We start from the raw sequence: 12,420 nt of genomic DNA, 5'->3' as shown, positions 1-12,420 counted from the left end.
CTAGATGGGCCAGCAGCCTGACTCTGTACGAGGCAGCTTCGTCTGTATGTGTCTACCTCACAGGGTTGCAGTGGTGATTCAATGCGGAGGGGGGAAACTATGTATACCACCTCGAGCTCCTTGCGGGATACAACGCAATAAATAGTGCTATATCGGTGGCCAAAATGAAATGTAAAGAAACGGAGATGGGCAGGTCCTGCTTTCATTCTGCCCCACATGGGACCGAAGATTCCAGCATTGTAGGGGTTGGACTAGTTGAATCTAGGCATCCCTTCCAACTCTGCAATTCTACGGCATCGAGTATATATTCCCACCCCTCTTAAAAAACAAAACTGTAAAACAAACTTGAATGTCCACCGTGGAGACCCTTCCTCGGTTCGGAATGGGAAAATACAAGCCCTGCAGTCGCGAAGTTCTCTCTCTAGGTGGAGCCCCGAAAAAAGAAAAGGGTGGGGAGGGCAGAGAAATTATTTTGGACGGTGGGGGGGGGGATCCAGGCAAAAAAGAGACGCACCTCCTCCCGGGCTGGGCAGCAACCGGAGCTTGCCAGAACGCAGCGCTCGCCTCCTCCCTGCCTCGCAGCCAGCCAGCCCGCCCCCCCCGCCGCCCGCTTCGCCCCTCCGCCCGGAGCAGAAAGTGCCGAGCAGATCCCTTCTTAAAAGAAGCCGCTCCCCTCGGCGGACATAAAGCCCGCCTCTCCCTCCAGGCGCAACTCTCTCCAGGAGAGCGACGCTTTCCAACTCTCCAACAGCAGCGGCGGCTACGGCCATGGGAAGAAGGAGAGGCGGCGGCGGCGGAAGAAGAGGAGGGTGCCTTGGGGGCGACAAGTGAGATCCCGGCAGCCTGGGTCGGGGTACGCGCAGCTAGGGGCGTAGCTGTTTGTCTGCCCTGGCGAGAGCGCAGCGTCCACGAAGACAAGGGAGCGCGCTGGACTTCTGCGCCTCGTTGGCAAGGCAGGTAAAGGAGGGCGCACGAGGGGCGCATTCTTATTCTGGGGTTTCCTTCGCGTTTTCCCCCGTAGGGGGTCGACTTTCCCCGTCCTCCCTCAGCCCCCGCGGGAGGCAAGTGGTAATCTGATCTCCGTCGTGGAAGCCTGGCCGAGGCTTGGAGGTTGGAGAGACTCTTTTCCTCTGCGCTCTCCGCCTCCGACGATCCCTGCGTTTCCAATCGCGCTCGCTGGAAGGCAAAGTTTCTTGAGTGCGCAGCGACTTCGCCTTGTCCCAGGTGAACGTGCAAACGAACGCCTGTTGATTGCAAACTTCGAGGAAGTTGGGGAGAGCGAAGGAACTGGCGGGCAGGATTCGCTTCCTCGGGCAATGGGAAGTTGGGAGTGTGTGTGTGTGTGTGTGTGTGCAAGGCCAGCTACTATAGGGAGAGGCACGGGTTGTTGTTTTTTGAGGGGGCGGTTGTTCTCAGTAGTTGAGAATTGTAGCAAGCGCCCCCTCCTTCTGAAAGAAAGAGGCGCCCTTTTCCTCCCAGCTTTGACAGCTTGAAGCGAGGTCGATGCCGCTTGTTAGGTGGAAATAGAGGTTTCTTTCTGGTGGAACACCACCGTGTCACGTCTGTTGCAACAGGAACAACAAAGGTCTCGTGGCACCTCTTAAGACGTAACACATTTCTGACGGCGGAATCATTTGTGGACTGCAGCTTGTCTCAGGACTCTTTGATTAGTCCACGGAAGTTTATACCGTCAAAAATGCGGTAGTAGTCCTTAAAGTGCCACAAGTCTCTTCGTGGTGTTTGTTTGTTTTTTTGGTTTTTCTCCTTGACTTCTACTTTTGTCTGCTTGATTGTTTAGGGTTCGGGGTGTTGCTTGCTGTTGTAAGCCAGAAGAGCTATTGCAACAAAGGTAGATTTCGATGGGGATGCTTAGTTGCATGGCTTACGAGGGCTTTTTCACTTTTAGACCAGTTTTTGACAAACTAGCTCACCTCACCTGTTGTTCTGGATGGGGTGGGATTTATTGCACCTGATATGAAACTGGCGTCCCTCCACCAACTTTATATGAATTCTTGTCCACTCTCATCTCCCCCAAATTCAACACACTCTTGTCCCAGCTCTCCATAAGAACACAGAATGCCAAGCCTAGCAGAACAGTACCCTTGCAGAATTTGCCCAAGGAGCAAATATCCTTGCAGCTCAACCCAATCCATGTTTCCTTGAATATCATAGAGTTGGGAGGAACACAGAAGACCATCTAGTCCAAGCCCCAGCAATACAGGACTCTTTTGCCCAACATGGGATTCAAAGCCACGATCTTGAGATGAAGAGTCTCATGCGCTAAGCGGCTGAGCTATCTGCTCCACTGTGTTCTGTGAGGCTAAGTAAAAGTGCATAGAATCACAGCTTTAATGTCCTCTGTCGCCACCAATAAAATGTTGAATACTGATGTTAGCTAGAATGGTATAGCTGCCTGCTTAATTACAGTCTTTCTATCCAGGCATTGTGTCGTTAAGGGTATTCATTTACTCGGCGCTATTAAAGATTCCCCAGGTAAGCTCAAATTAAGTTTCATTGACGGGCTTACAGATTGCATTGATAGGTAATTGATATGCAGCTGCACTTTACCCACAATTACAATAATTACTCTTGTCTGCTTTCGCACAAATAAAGCTGGGAGGTCACAATCCGGCTAAAGTTCAGCACCGCTGAGGCTGCAAGACTGTTCACACTTACCTAGGAGTTAATGCCATTGAGCACAAGTGAGATTTGTTTCTGAAGAAATGCGAATGCGATTGTGCTGTTGTCTAGTAGATTTCGATGGGATGGAGAGAACTAAGAATGTAATTAAGAACACAATTATGCACATTGAACGCAGTTCGACTGAATGAGGTGGTAACTACTTCCACACAAATACACATAGGTTTGTGGCCCATCAACAACAGTGGGGTTTTTGAAGTGCCTACCTTTGGTAGAATCGTGCCCATGAAGTCTTTTTAGATCACTGAGAAGGTGGATTTCCCCTCTCTACTCAAGATGGTTTATATAAAATGGAAGATCAAGCCTCTTAAGTCAGCTTTTTTCAGCACCTGCTCCTGCCCTCTGCAGACATTCCGTCCCCAGCACAGGGGGCTGTGTGAATAACAAAAGGGGTTTCAGGATGGGGGATGGGGGCAACAGGCTGTTCCCCTTGTGCAGTGTGTAATTGTGTAGTGAATAATCACGAAGGGAACCTTCGCACAGAGCTATGGTGAGATAAGGAATGGAAGGTTAAGTTACACAGATTTCTGAACCTGGATTCGAAAAGATTTTCTGTGAGTCCACCAGCATTCTGATCTGTGTACACACATTCCTGTTTACTCTGGCTCCAGTGCACTCCCACTGCTGGTGTTCAAAGCAGAGCACATGTTAGATTAGGGCGTGTTGAATTTTCCAGCTCTCAGCCTCCCAAAATGAGGGGGTGGGTGGGCTCAAAAGTTGTGACATTAGTTGGGAATTCAAAAGATGTTTTGGTTAAATTTAAAAAAAAATTAGTTTTACTTGGTAGGTAAAAACTGTGTACAATTTCATAGAAATCATTAAAAATGATTGTTGAAGTACTTGCAGTTCTGTATCTATATTATTTATTTATCTGCTTACTATTTAGCATTATAGAATTTAGCATTATGACATTTTCAGACGGTAAAATTAAAATGTGTTGGTTTTTCCGAAAGGATCTTCCGTGCTTCTTCATCAGGTGTAGACTTAGCAAGCTAAACGTTGTCCAGTCACAAAAATAGAAGCAGATTTGAATTCCTCACACCCAAAAACATATTTTTAAGACCCCCTCACTGAAGAATTTTGCAAACATTAACTTTCACCCCCTAAAATGGAATGCCAATCCATATGTATCCTGTTGTTCCTTGAGAGATACTGCTGTTCGATGAGTTTTCCTGCAAACCAGCTTCTATCTGATTTGAAAATGTAAGCGGAGGTGTATACATTTGAGATACCTGCTGCACTGCACGTAGGACAGCACATTGGAGAAGCACCTGTATTAATCTACCAAATGCCTTGCTTTGTTTAGAATTATACATATATTTCTAGACAGCTTCCCTCCCACCAGAAAGGACTTGCATGTTACAAACGTACCGTAGAATATAAAAAAATCCAGAAGTAGAAAAATATATGTATACAAGCAGTTACCGTATTTTTCGCTCTATAAGACGCACTTTTTCCCTCCTAAAAAGTAAGGGGAAATGTGTGTGCGTCTTATGGAGCGAATGCAGGCTGCACAGCTATCCCAGAAGCCAGAACAGCGAGAGGGATCACTGCGCAGCACTCCTTCTCGCTGTTCTAGCTTCTCGGATAGCCACGCGAAGCCTCTTCAGGGCAGCAGGATGAAGGCTCCCCCTGCCCTGAAGAGGCTTCGCACGGCTATCCCAGAAGCCAGAACAGCGAGAGGGATCGCTGTGTAGCGATCCCTCTTTCTGTTCTGGCTTCTGGGATTCAGAATATTTTTTTTCTTGTTTTCCTCCTCTAAAAACTAGGTGCATCTTATGGTCTGGTGCATCTTATAGAGTGAAAAATACGGTAAATGTTACCTATTCATTAATCAATCAAGGAGGAAAGATGTACACTGTGTATAAAAAGTAAATGACCGAGCAGGAAAACAAAAGCAGAGCAAGAAAAATTTAACTGCACATCAAGGGTAACAGAACAGCACCCTGTGTGGCTGTGTAGACACTGTGCCTTTTAAGCACATTTGAAACACATTTCCCTCTCAAAGAATTCTGGGCACTGTAGTTTACTAAAGGTTGCTGGGAATTCTGACTCCGCGAGGGTTAAAATGCACTGCTCAGAATTCTTTGAGGGAAGTAATGTGCTTTGAATGCACTTTAAAATTATGGCGTGGGCACAGCCTTTGGCCAAAGGCCCGCTGAAACAGGCTGGCTTTTAATAAGTGGTGAAGTGGAGGTTTCTTTGAGATGCTCCTTTTAAAAAGCGAATATTTATTTATTTACTAAATTTATATCCACAGGAGGCAAACAAGCACTGAAACAATAAAAAATTCTATAAAACAATTCCGATGACTGGGGAAAATCTTGGGTTAAAAGGCTTGTTGACAGAAGGCCTTCTTCAGTAGGTGCTGAAAAGATGGCGCCCGTCTAGTATTCAAGGGGAGGGAAATCTCAAGGATAGGTGCCACCACAGTAAAGGGGCAATTCCTACATTATGCGCAAGAAACCTCCTACATTATGCACAAGAAACCTGATGGTATCAGCAGGAGGTCCTTGCCTGCAGAGCACAGGCATAGATTGGGAACATAAAGGCATGATGGAAATTGTAGGCAACAACATCAAGATGGCCACAGGTTCCCTGTCACATGTAACAAGCATAGCTGTCAACTTTTCCCTTTTCTTGCGAGGAATCCTATTCGGAATAAGGGAATTTCCCTTAAAAAGGGAGAAATGTTGACAGCTATGGTAACAAGCTCCCCAAAGATCTCAGTTTGTGTTCAGAACGCCAGGTTTCATAATCTTCTGTTTACAGAGGTTGGGTAAATTAGTACATGAAAGAAGAGAGAAGAAGGCATCTTCTGTTGAAACTTAAAATTTTAAAAGCTGCCCCACTGCCAAGATGTGTTGAAAATGTGATGTGTGCCAACTCCGGGCTTGCTTAGCTCTGAGCATCCTTGTCTCTTCTAAATGTGAGTCTCTCTGAAATGAGGAAAACAACATATCCCTTGTAGCTGCAACTAGGCTTTCAAAGCTTCGTTTTGCTCCAGGAGATCTACACAAAGCACATTTTCAACCTGGGAGGGAGTATGAAACACCCACAGTTGTGAGCGGTGATGTAGCCAAAGAGCTCCTGACCACCTGGTGCTCAATGTCATAAAGAAATGTGGAGAAAGGGGTTTCTTTAAACCTCATTATTAAAGAAACAAACTCCACCAAATCTATTCATTTATTCATTTTCTGCATTTATATCCCATGTGCAGAAACCACCTTCTTGACCATTGGGCCCATTATTGGACCATTCACCTCTTTCTTTCTTTTTTAGATACAATTTATTAATTTTATAATAACAAAAAAACCCCATCACAATCAAGAATTTAAATCATACATCTTAATTGACTCCCCTCCACTCCCCCTCCTGGTTCCATTATTTTATACTTATTCATGCATGTCCATAAGGTCTTATATTCTTAGCAGTCCATTTTTAAAACCTTATTCATGTTGTTACAAGTGCCCTTTAAAAATCCAGATAATGTAAAACCTATACACAAAGCTTGCAAGATGTGCATTAAACCAGGCTTCCTCAACCTCAGCCCTCCAGATGTTTTCAGACTACAATTCCCATCATCTCTGATCACTGGTCCTGCTAGCTAGGGATCATGGGAGTTGTAGGCCAAAAACATCTGGAAGGCCATGGTTGAGGAAGCCTGCATTAAACATTTCCCCCTTTTTTAAAAGAAAAAACAAACAAAAAGGAGAGAGAAAAAAATCAATGTCCTTTCTTTCTTGGGTTTCAAATTATCCAGTAAGTCCTGCATAGTTCATTAGTTTGTTTTGCCAATCTTCCTTATCTTCTTTGGCGATGGCTTCTTCCTTCTATGGGGATGGGCTGGTCTTGGCTTGGCATCCACTCTCAGATACTGGAACAAAGTCCTTTGCACAGTAAATCCATTAAGTCCTTACCTTTCAGAACCATAGCTTCTAAGTCATTTTCAACATTCTCTTCAAATCTTTATATATCACTTCCCAGGCCTAGTTGCATCAGCTCAATCCACGGGGCCTATCTTCACATGCAGGGAAAGTCCCTGACTCACCGAGGGTTTGAGACCCATCGGCTACCCTTACCTGGTTTAGCCAGCCATTCCCAGAATGTGGAGTTACGCGGGTGGCGCTGTGGATTAAACCACAGAGCCTAGGGCTTGCCGATTAGAAGGTCAGCGGTTCGAATCTCCGCGACGGGGTGAGCTCCCGTTGCTCAGTCCCTGCTCCTGCCCATCTAGCAGTTCGAAAGCATGTCAAAGTGCAAGTAGATAAATAGGTACCGCTCCGGCGGGAAGGTAAACGACGTTTCCGTGCGCTGCTCTGGTTCGCCAGAAGCGGCTTAGTTATGCTGGCCACATGACCCAGAAGCTATCTGCGGACAAACGCCGGCTCCCACAGCCAGTAAAGCGAGATGAGCGCCACAACCCCAGAGTCTTCCGTGACTGGACCTAATGGTCAGGGGTCCCTTTACCTTTACCCAGAATGTGGCCGCTATTGTATGCTACTAGGAGCCACAGGTGAGAGCTGAGTGCAGGGTGTGGACCAAAGTTGGACAAACGACCCCAGAAGGAGCACGACATGCCCCCACCAAAGGTTTAATCTCCCCTAACTAGTGGCTAATAATGATGATAATAATAATAATAAGACACAACAGGTGTTGTTTTCTTTGTATGACTCGCTGCGCTGTTAGCTGCACCTTGCTACTGTCAGGAAGTGCCGGAAAATAATTACAATCCTGCTCCAAAGTACTGGCAGGCTGTTCAGGCATGCTACAAGGATATGTTATGTTTACTATACAAATCAAATCAAAATCCGTTTATTGTGAGGACCATGCCTGTGCACAAACATCAACACTACGATAGTTAAAATATTAAAATTCATTACATACTAAGCCAACAAAACCTTCTTCCCACAAAATAGAAAAGGAGGGAAAACGAGCAACGAGTTAAACAGACGATGAAGGGGTCTTTACATTGTCGTCCATAAATCTTTCCCTGGCTTTCATGGCCTTCATCACAAAAACCGCTACCACATGGGTAATGCGTGGGTTTGCATCAACTAACAAAAATTTTACTCTTATCTTCAGGACTGGTTATAGAGTTGGGTATAATTTGCAGCAATGCGTCTCTAAAGCCCGAGTAAATGGGGCAATAGAGGAGGTAATGTGTAAGATCCTCTATACAATATAAACAAACTTGTTTATATCCTCTATACAATATAAACAAACTTGTGCCTGCCTGCCTTCTGCCTCCTCTTGTCATTCCTTCCCGTAAATATTTTGTGGATGAAAAACAATGCCTTCTGAAATGGCACACATTAGGACCCCATCCGCACTATACATTTAAAACAGTATCATACCACTTTAAACAGCCATGGCTTCCCCCAAAGGATCCTGGGAACTGTAGTTTGCTAAGAGTGCTGAGAGTTGTTAGGAAGCCCCTATTCCCCATTGTTTTAGATCATTTTAGGGTGCCTTGTTGTTTTGCTGTGTTAATGCATTTTGTGTTGTTTTAAGTTGCCTTGAGGATAGGCTGCAATAACAAAAACTGTAAATGGCTGTTGTTGTTGGTTTTTAAATAGTAATTTGTGTTTGGGTGCTGGCTGGATTGCTTCATCGCAGCCACTTTTGATAAACAATCATCCTGCCTGAATGGCAAGCCCCCAAAGGGGTAATTTAAACATGATCCTGTTTAGGCCTCAATTTTCTCATGCTTTCTGGCAAATAACTGTGTTTAGAATTGCAGGCTATGCCTGTTTACTGCTTTAAATGCAGCAAAATAAAAGATTTTTGTGGAATCTAGCACTGCTATTTTGTAGGAAACCTGCTGGGATAAATACATGGGTGAGCAGTTTATTCCAAAATTTAACTTTATTTTGATAATGGTGATTGAGAATTTTAAATTCCTTCTTAGGCTTCCCACCGCAACACTCAACATTGCAGAGGATGCAAGTCTCATCCAGCCCACAGCTAAGTGATGGTGCTGAATTAACTGTTGTGCAGAGTGGAGGACAATGCACAATCCCACCAAACAGCCCCCGTGATTATCTAATTACCTGTGGGGGGTGGTTTATTTCTAGCAAAGAAACTCAGGTTGCAATACTGGAAGTGTTGTTGTTTAGTCGTTTAGTCGTGTCCGACTCTTCGTGACCCCATGGACCAGAGCACGCCAGGCACTCCTGTCTTCCACTGCCTCCTGCAGTTTGGTCAGACTCATGTTTGTAGCTTCGAGAACACTATCCAACCATCTCGTCCTCTGTCGTCCCCTTCTCCTTGTGCCCTCCATCTTTCCCAACATGAGGGTCTTTTCCAGGGAGTCTTCTCTTCTCATGAGGTGGCCAAAGTAGTGGAGCCTCAGCTTCAGGATCTGTCCTTCCAGTGAGCACTCAGGGCTGATTTCCTTAAGAATGGATACGTTTGATCTTCTTGCAGTCCATGGGACTCTCAAGAGTCTCCTATACTGGAAGTAAGCCCCATGAAACACAGTGGGAGTTGTTTCTAAGTAAAACTTGCATCGGAATATTACTGGTACTCAACATTCCTTCTTTGGTCACTGTCATGGGCTCCTTTAAATTTAATTTTGTCATGGCTGGTAGATTTTAGATTGGTAGACTTACTAGATTTCTGCAGAAATGGTAAATCTGAGTTTGACAGGAAAATAATACATGGCATTTCGACGAGTACAAAGTTGTGAGCAAACTACAGATGATGGACACACAAAAAGTTCAAATCAGTGTTTGAAATTCCCAAGGCACCAGGCACGTTCAGTTGTGACCACATGGAGATTTCTGGATGCCAGGTTGGTGCTTGACATCTCCATCTGGCTGGTCCCTTCAGCTTTCTTCAGCAGGTGAGCAGAAGAGCTTATTTATTGCACGTATATCCCACTTTTTCCTCCAAGGAGTACATTGTTCACCCTGTCCTCAATTAATCTCTCCAACAACCCTGCAAAGTAGGGTATGAGGCTGTGACTGGCCCAAGTTCATCTAGTGAGTGGAGATTTGAACCCTGATCTCCCAGGTCCTAGTCCGACGCTCTAACCACTACACCACACTGGCTTCCTGGAGAACTTCTGCTATAGGACAGTTATATTAATTAAGTAGGTAAATAAATATGGGGAAAACAATGTGTCAATGAGAGAAGGATCCGAACTACTTTCCTTGAAGCTTGAATGTGGGTTTTATTATGGATTGTATAGTTGATGTTTGAATGTGTTGTAAACTACTTTGAGATTTTTCCTTTAAAATATAAATAGTTAATAAATAGTAATAAATAATAGTAAGAATAATAGTTTTTTAAAAATTGGAAAAAGGTGCCTAGACATTCTGTTGTGGCAACTGTAACCTAGGTTTAAGGTCCCATTGGTCTATTAGCTTTATGTATGAATTTCTAACACTGGTTCACATTCACGAAAAGAAAAGAACCGCTCCGTTTATATATCCAAAGTATTTATCAAGATAGAATCCATAATATGTAAAAATGCATCTGTGGTGGAAGAAAGAATAGGTGGAAGAAAAGGGTGGAAGAAACAATAGTACTTGTATCAGCAGAGCTTTTATTTTCCTTTAAAGAACCACATGATGCTGACACAGAACTCCACATATACAGTGGTGCCTCGCAAGACGAAATTAATCCGTTCCGTGAGTCTCTTCGTCTTGCGGTTTTTTCGTCTTGCGAAGCACGGCTATTAGCAGCTTAGCGGCTATTAACGGCTTAGCGGCTATTAACGGCTTAGCGGCTTTAAGAAAAAGGAAACGAACTCGCAAGACGTTTCATCTTGCGAAGCAAGCCCATAGGGAAATTCGTCTTGTGGAACGACTCAAAAAACGGAAAACCCTTTCGTCTAGCGAGTTTTTCGTCTTGCGAGGCATTCGTCTTGCGGGGCACCACTGTACACTCTGCAAAAGAAGGAAAGAACGTTACCACCTTCTCACGCCCCACCTCTCTCCCTCCAACTCGAAATGCCTACAATAGCAATATCTCACACCAAATGTAACTGACCTGTAGAAAAGACAATGTGAACTGAAAACAGAGGTGCCATATGTATCTTTGTTGTCCGTGAAAATCTTTCAATACAAAACTATTAAAAAAAAAAAGAAGTCCAAAATATGTTAGGAAAAGCTTTCTGCTAATCGAGTAGAGTCCAAAGTATGCAGGCAAGATTAGCTTCCACCCAGTAATTGCATCATGCGGCTACCAGGCTCTCCTGCTTAGAAGCTGGAAAGCTGCGCCGTAAGAGGTTACTGGTACCAAACATCACGTAGGCTTCCCTCTGCCTTCCTCCCTCTGCCTAGTGTCAGCTGTTTCCACCCTCTTAAGCTTTGCACAGCGCACTGGATATGTATCTCTGACCCAGTAATAAGCTTGGCGTTCTTTGCATGGAAGATAAAATAGCAAAGATTTAAAGCTGAACTGGGAATGTGATTGGTTTGATGATGTGGAGGGTGTGGAGAGAGAAGGAAGGGAGCCTCACCTTCACTGCTGTATTCAATAGGAGTCTGAGCTCCAGGAGGTTTTAGACTTCAAACTAAGTTAGCTTATTTCAGGCTGCAGAACACTAGAGTCAGCTGCAGATGCTCTCTACTTTGGGATTCATCACAGAAAGCATCAGAAAGAAGCTTCTTAGCATAGAATAAGGCAGGGGGACCTTGTTAGGGCGCCCCAGGTAGAGCATCTGAAGGTTCTGGGTTCAATCCCTAGCATGTTCAGGTAAGACCCTGGAGAGCCGCTGCCAGATAGTCTGCATAGAATCTGTAAAAAGGTAAAGGGACCCCTGACCATTAGGCCCAGTTGTGGCCAACTCTGGGGTTGCGGTGCTCATCTCGCTTTATTGGCCGAGGGAGCCGGCATACAGCTTCCAGGTCATGTGGCCAGCATGACTAAGCCGCTTCTGGCAAACCAGAGCAGCACATGGAAACGCCGTTTACCTTCCCACCGGAGCGGTACCTATCTATCTACTTGCACTTTGACATGCTTTCGAACTGCTAGGTGGGCAGGAGCAGGGACCGAGCAACGGGAGCTCACCCCGTCGCGGGGATTCGAACTGCTGACCTTCTGATCGGCAAGTCCTAGGCTCTGTGGTCTAACCCACAGCGCCACCCGCGTCCCATAGAATCTATAGACAGAAGCTAATACTGAGCTAGACATACCGGGGTTTTTAATGAGTGGTTTGTAAGGAGTTATCCCATAAGGCAGCTTTAATAAAACAAACAAAGGCTTTGATTCGGCATAGGATAGCTTCCTAAGCCTGAGCCTGCCTCTGGCTGGCATGGATTGTAAAATCTGTATGCAAAAACTTGCGCAAGTGCGCCAGGACTGAAACTGCAGGTAGCACTAGCTGCATGATTAGCAATCACATCGTATTCTTTTAACAGAATGAAATACCAGTTGCTTGGAGGAGGTAGTCGTCTGCACTGCAGTGCTCAGGAAGGTGAAGTTTAAGCTTTGTCTTGCCGACACTGATTTCAGTAAGAATTATCCTCCCACCTGGTGTGACAGTTACCGTTGAGATAAGGGGGAAGCATTCTCTTTCCCCAGTTGTGTGTGGTTAGGTCTTCAGACACAGCAGAGGAGGTCTAAGGATGAGGAATGTTGCCTGCTTGGCCAGAACAGAAGCATCTCACTGCCCACGATGGCTACACCAGAGCCAGTGTTTATATCTGGTATGCAGGAATACCGCATTCAGTTTTTTAGCCTACGATGCAGGGACTATAAGCAGGATGG

The 12,420-nt window shown here is 45.1% G+C and overlaps 1 protein-coding gene across 2 annotated transcripts in view; it reads left to right on the top strand.

Annotated features, from left to right (window-relative positions):
• The first annotated feature begins 433 nt into the window (after nt 1-433).
• The window catches only part of GHR (growth hormone receptor), a 107,296-nt gene continuing 95,309 nt past the window's right edge, over nt 434-12,420 (top strand). The window contains exon 1 of one of the 2 annotated variants that reach the window (XM_028747972.2): nt 434-953. The gene's annotated coding sequence lies outside the window, so the exon portion shown is untranslated. Of the gene's footprint in view, nt 958-12,420 lie in introns of both variants that reach the window. The other variant, XM_028747971.2, reaches the window with a different exon arrangement.

This window comes from Podarcis muralis, chromosome 11, assembly GCF_964188315.1.
Source record: "Podarcis muralis chromosome 11, rPodMur119.hap1.1, whole genome shotgun sequence".
NCBI classification, from domain to species: domain Eukaryota; kingdom Metazoa; phylum Chordata; class Lepidosauria; order Squamata; family Lacertidae; genus Podarcis; species Podarcis muralis.
Note: the sequence above shows the minus strand (reverse complement) of the source record. Positions and strands in the feature narration are given on the sequence as shown.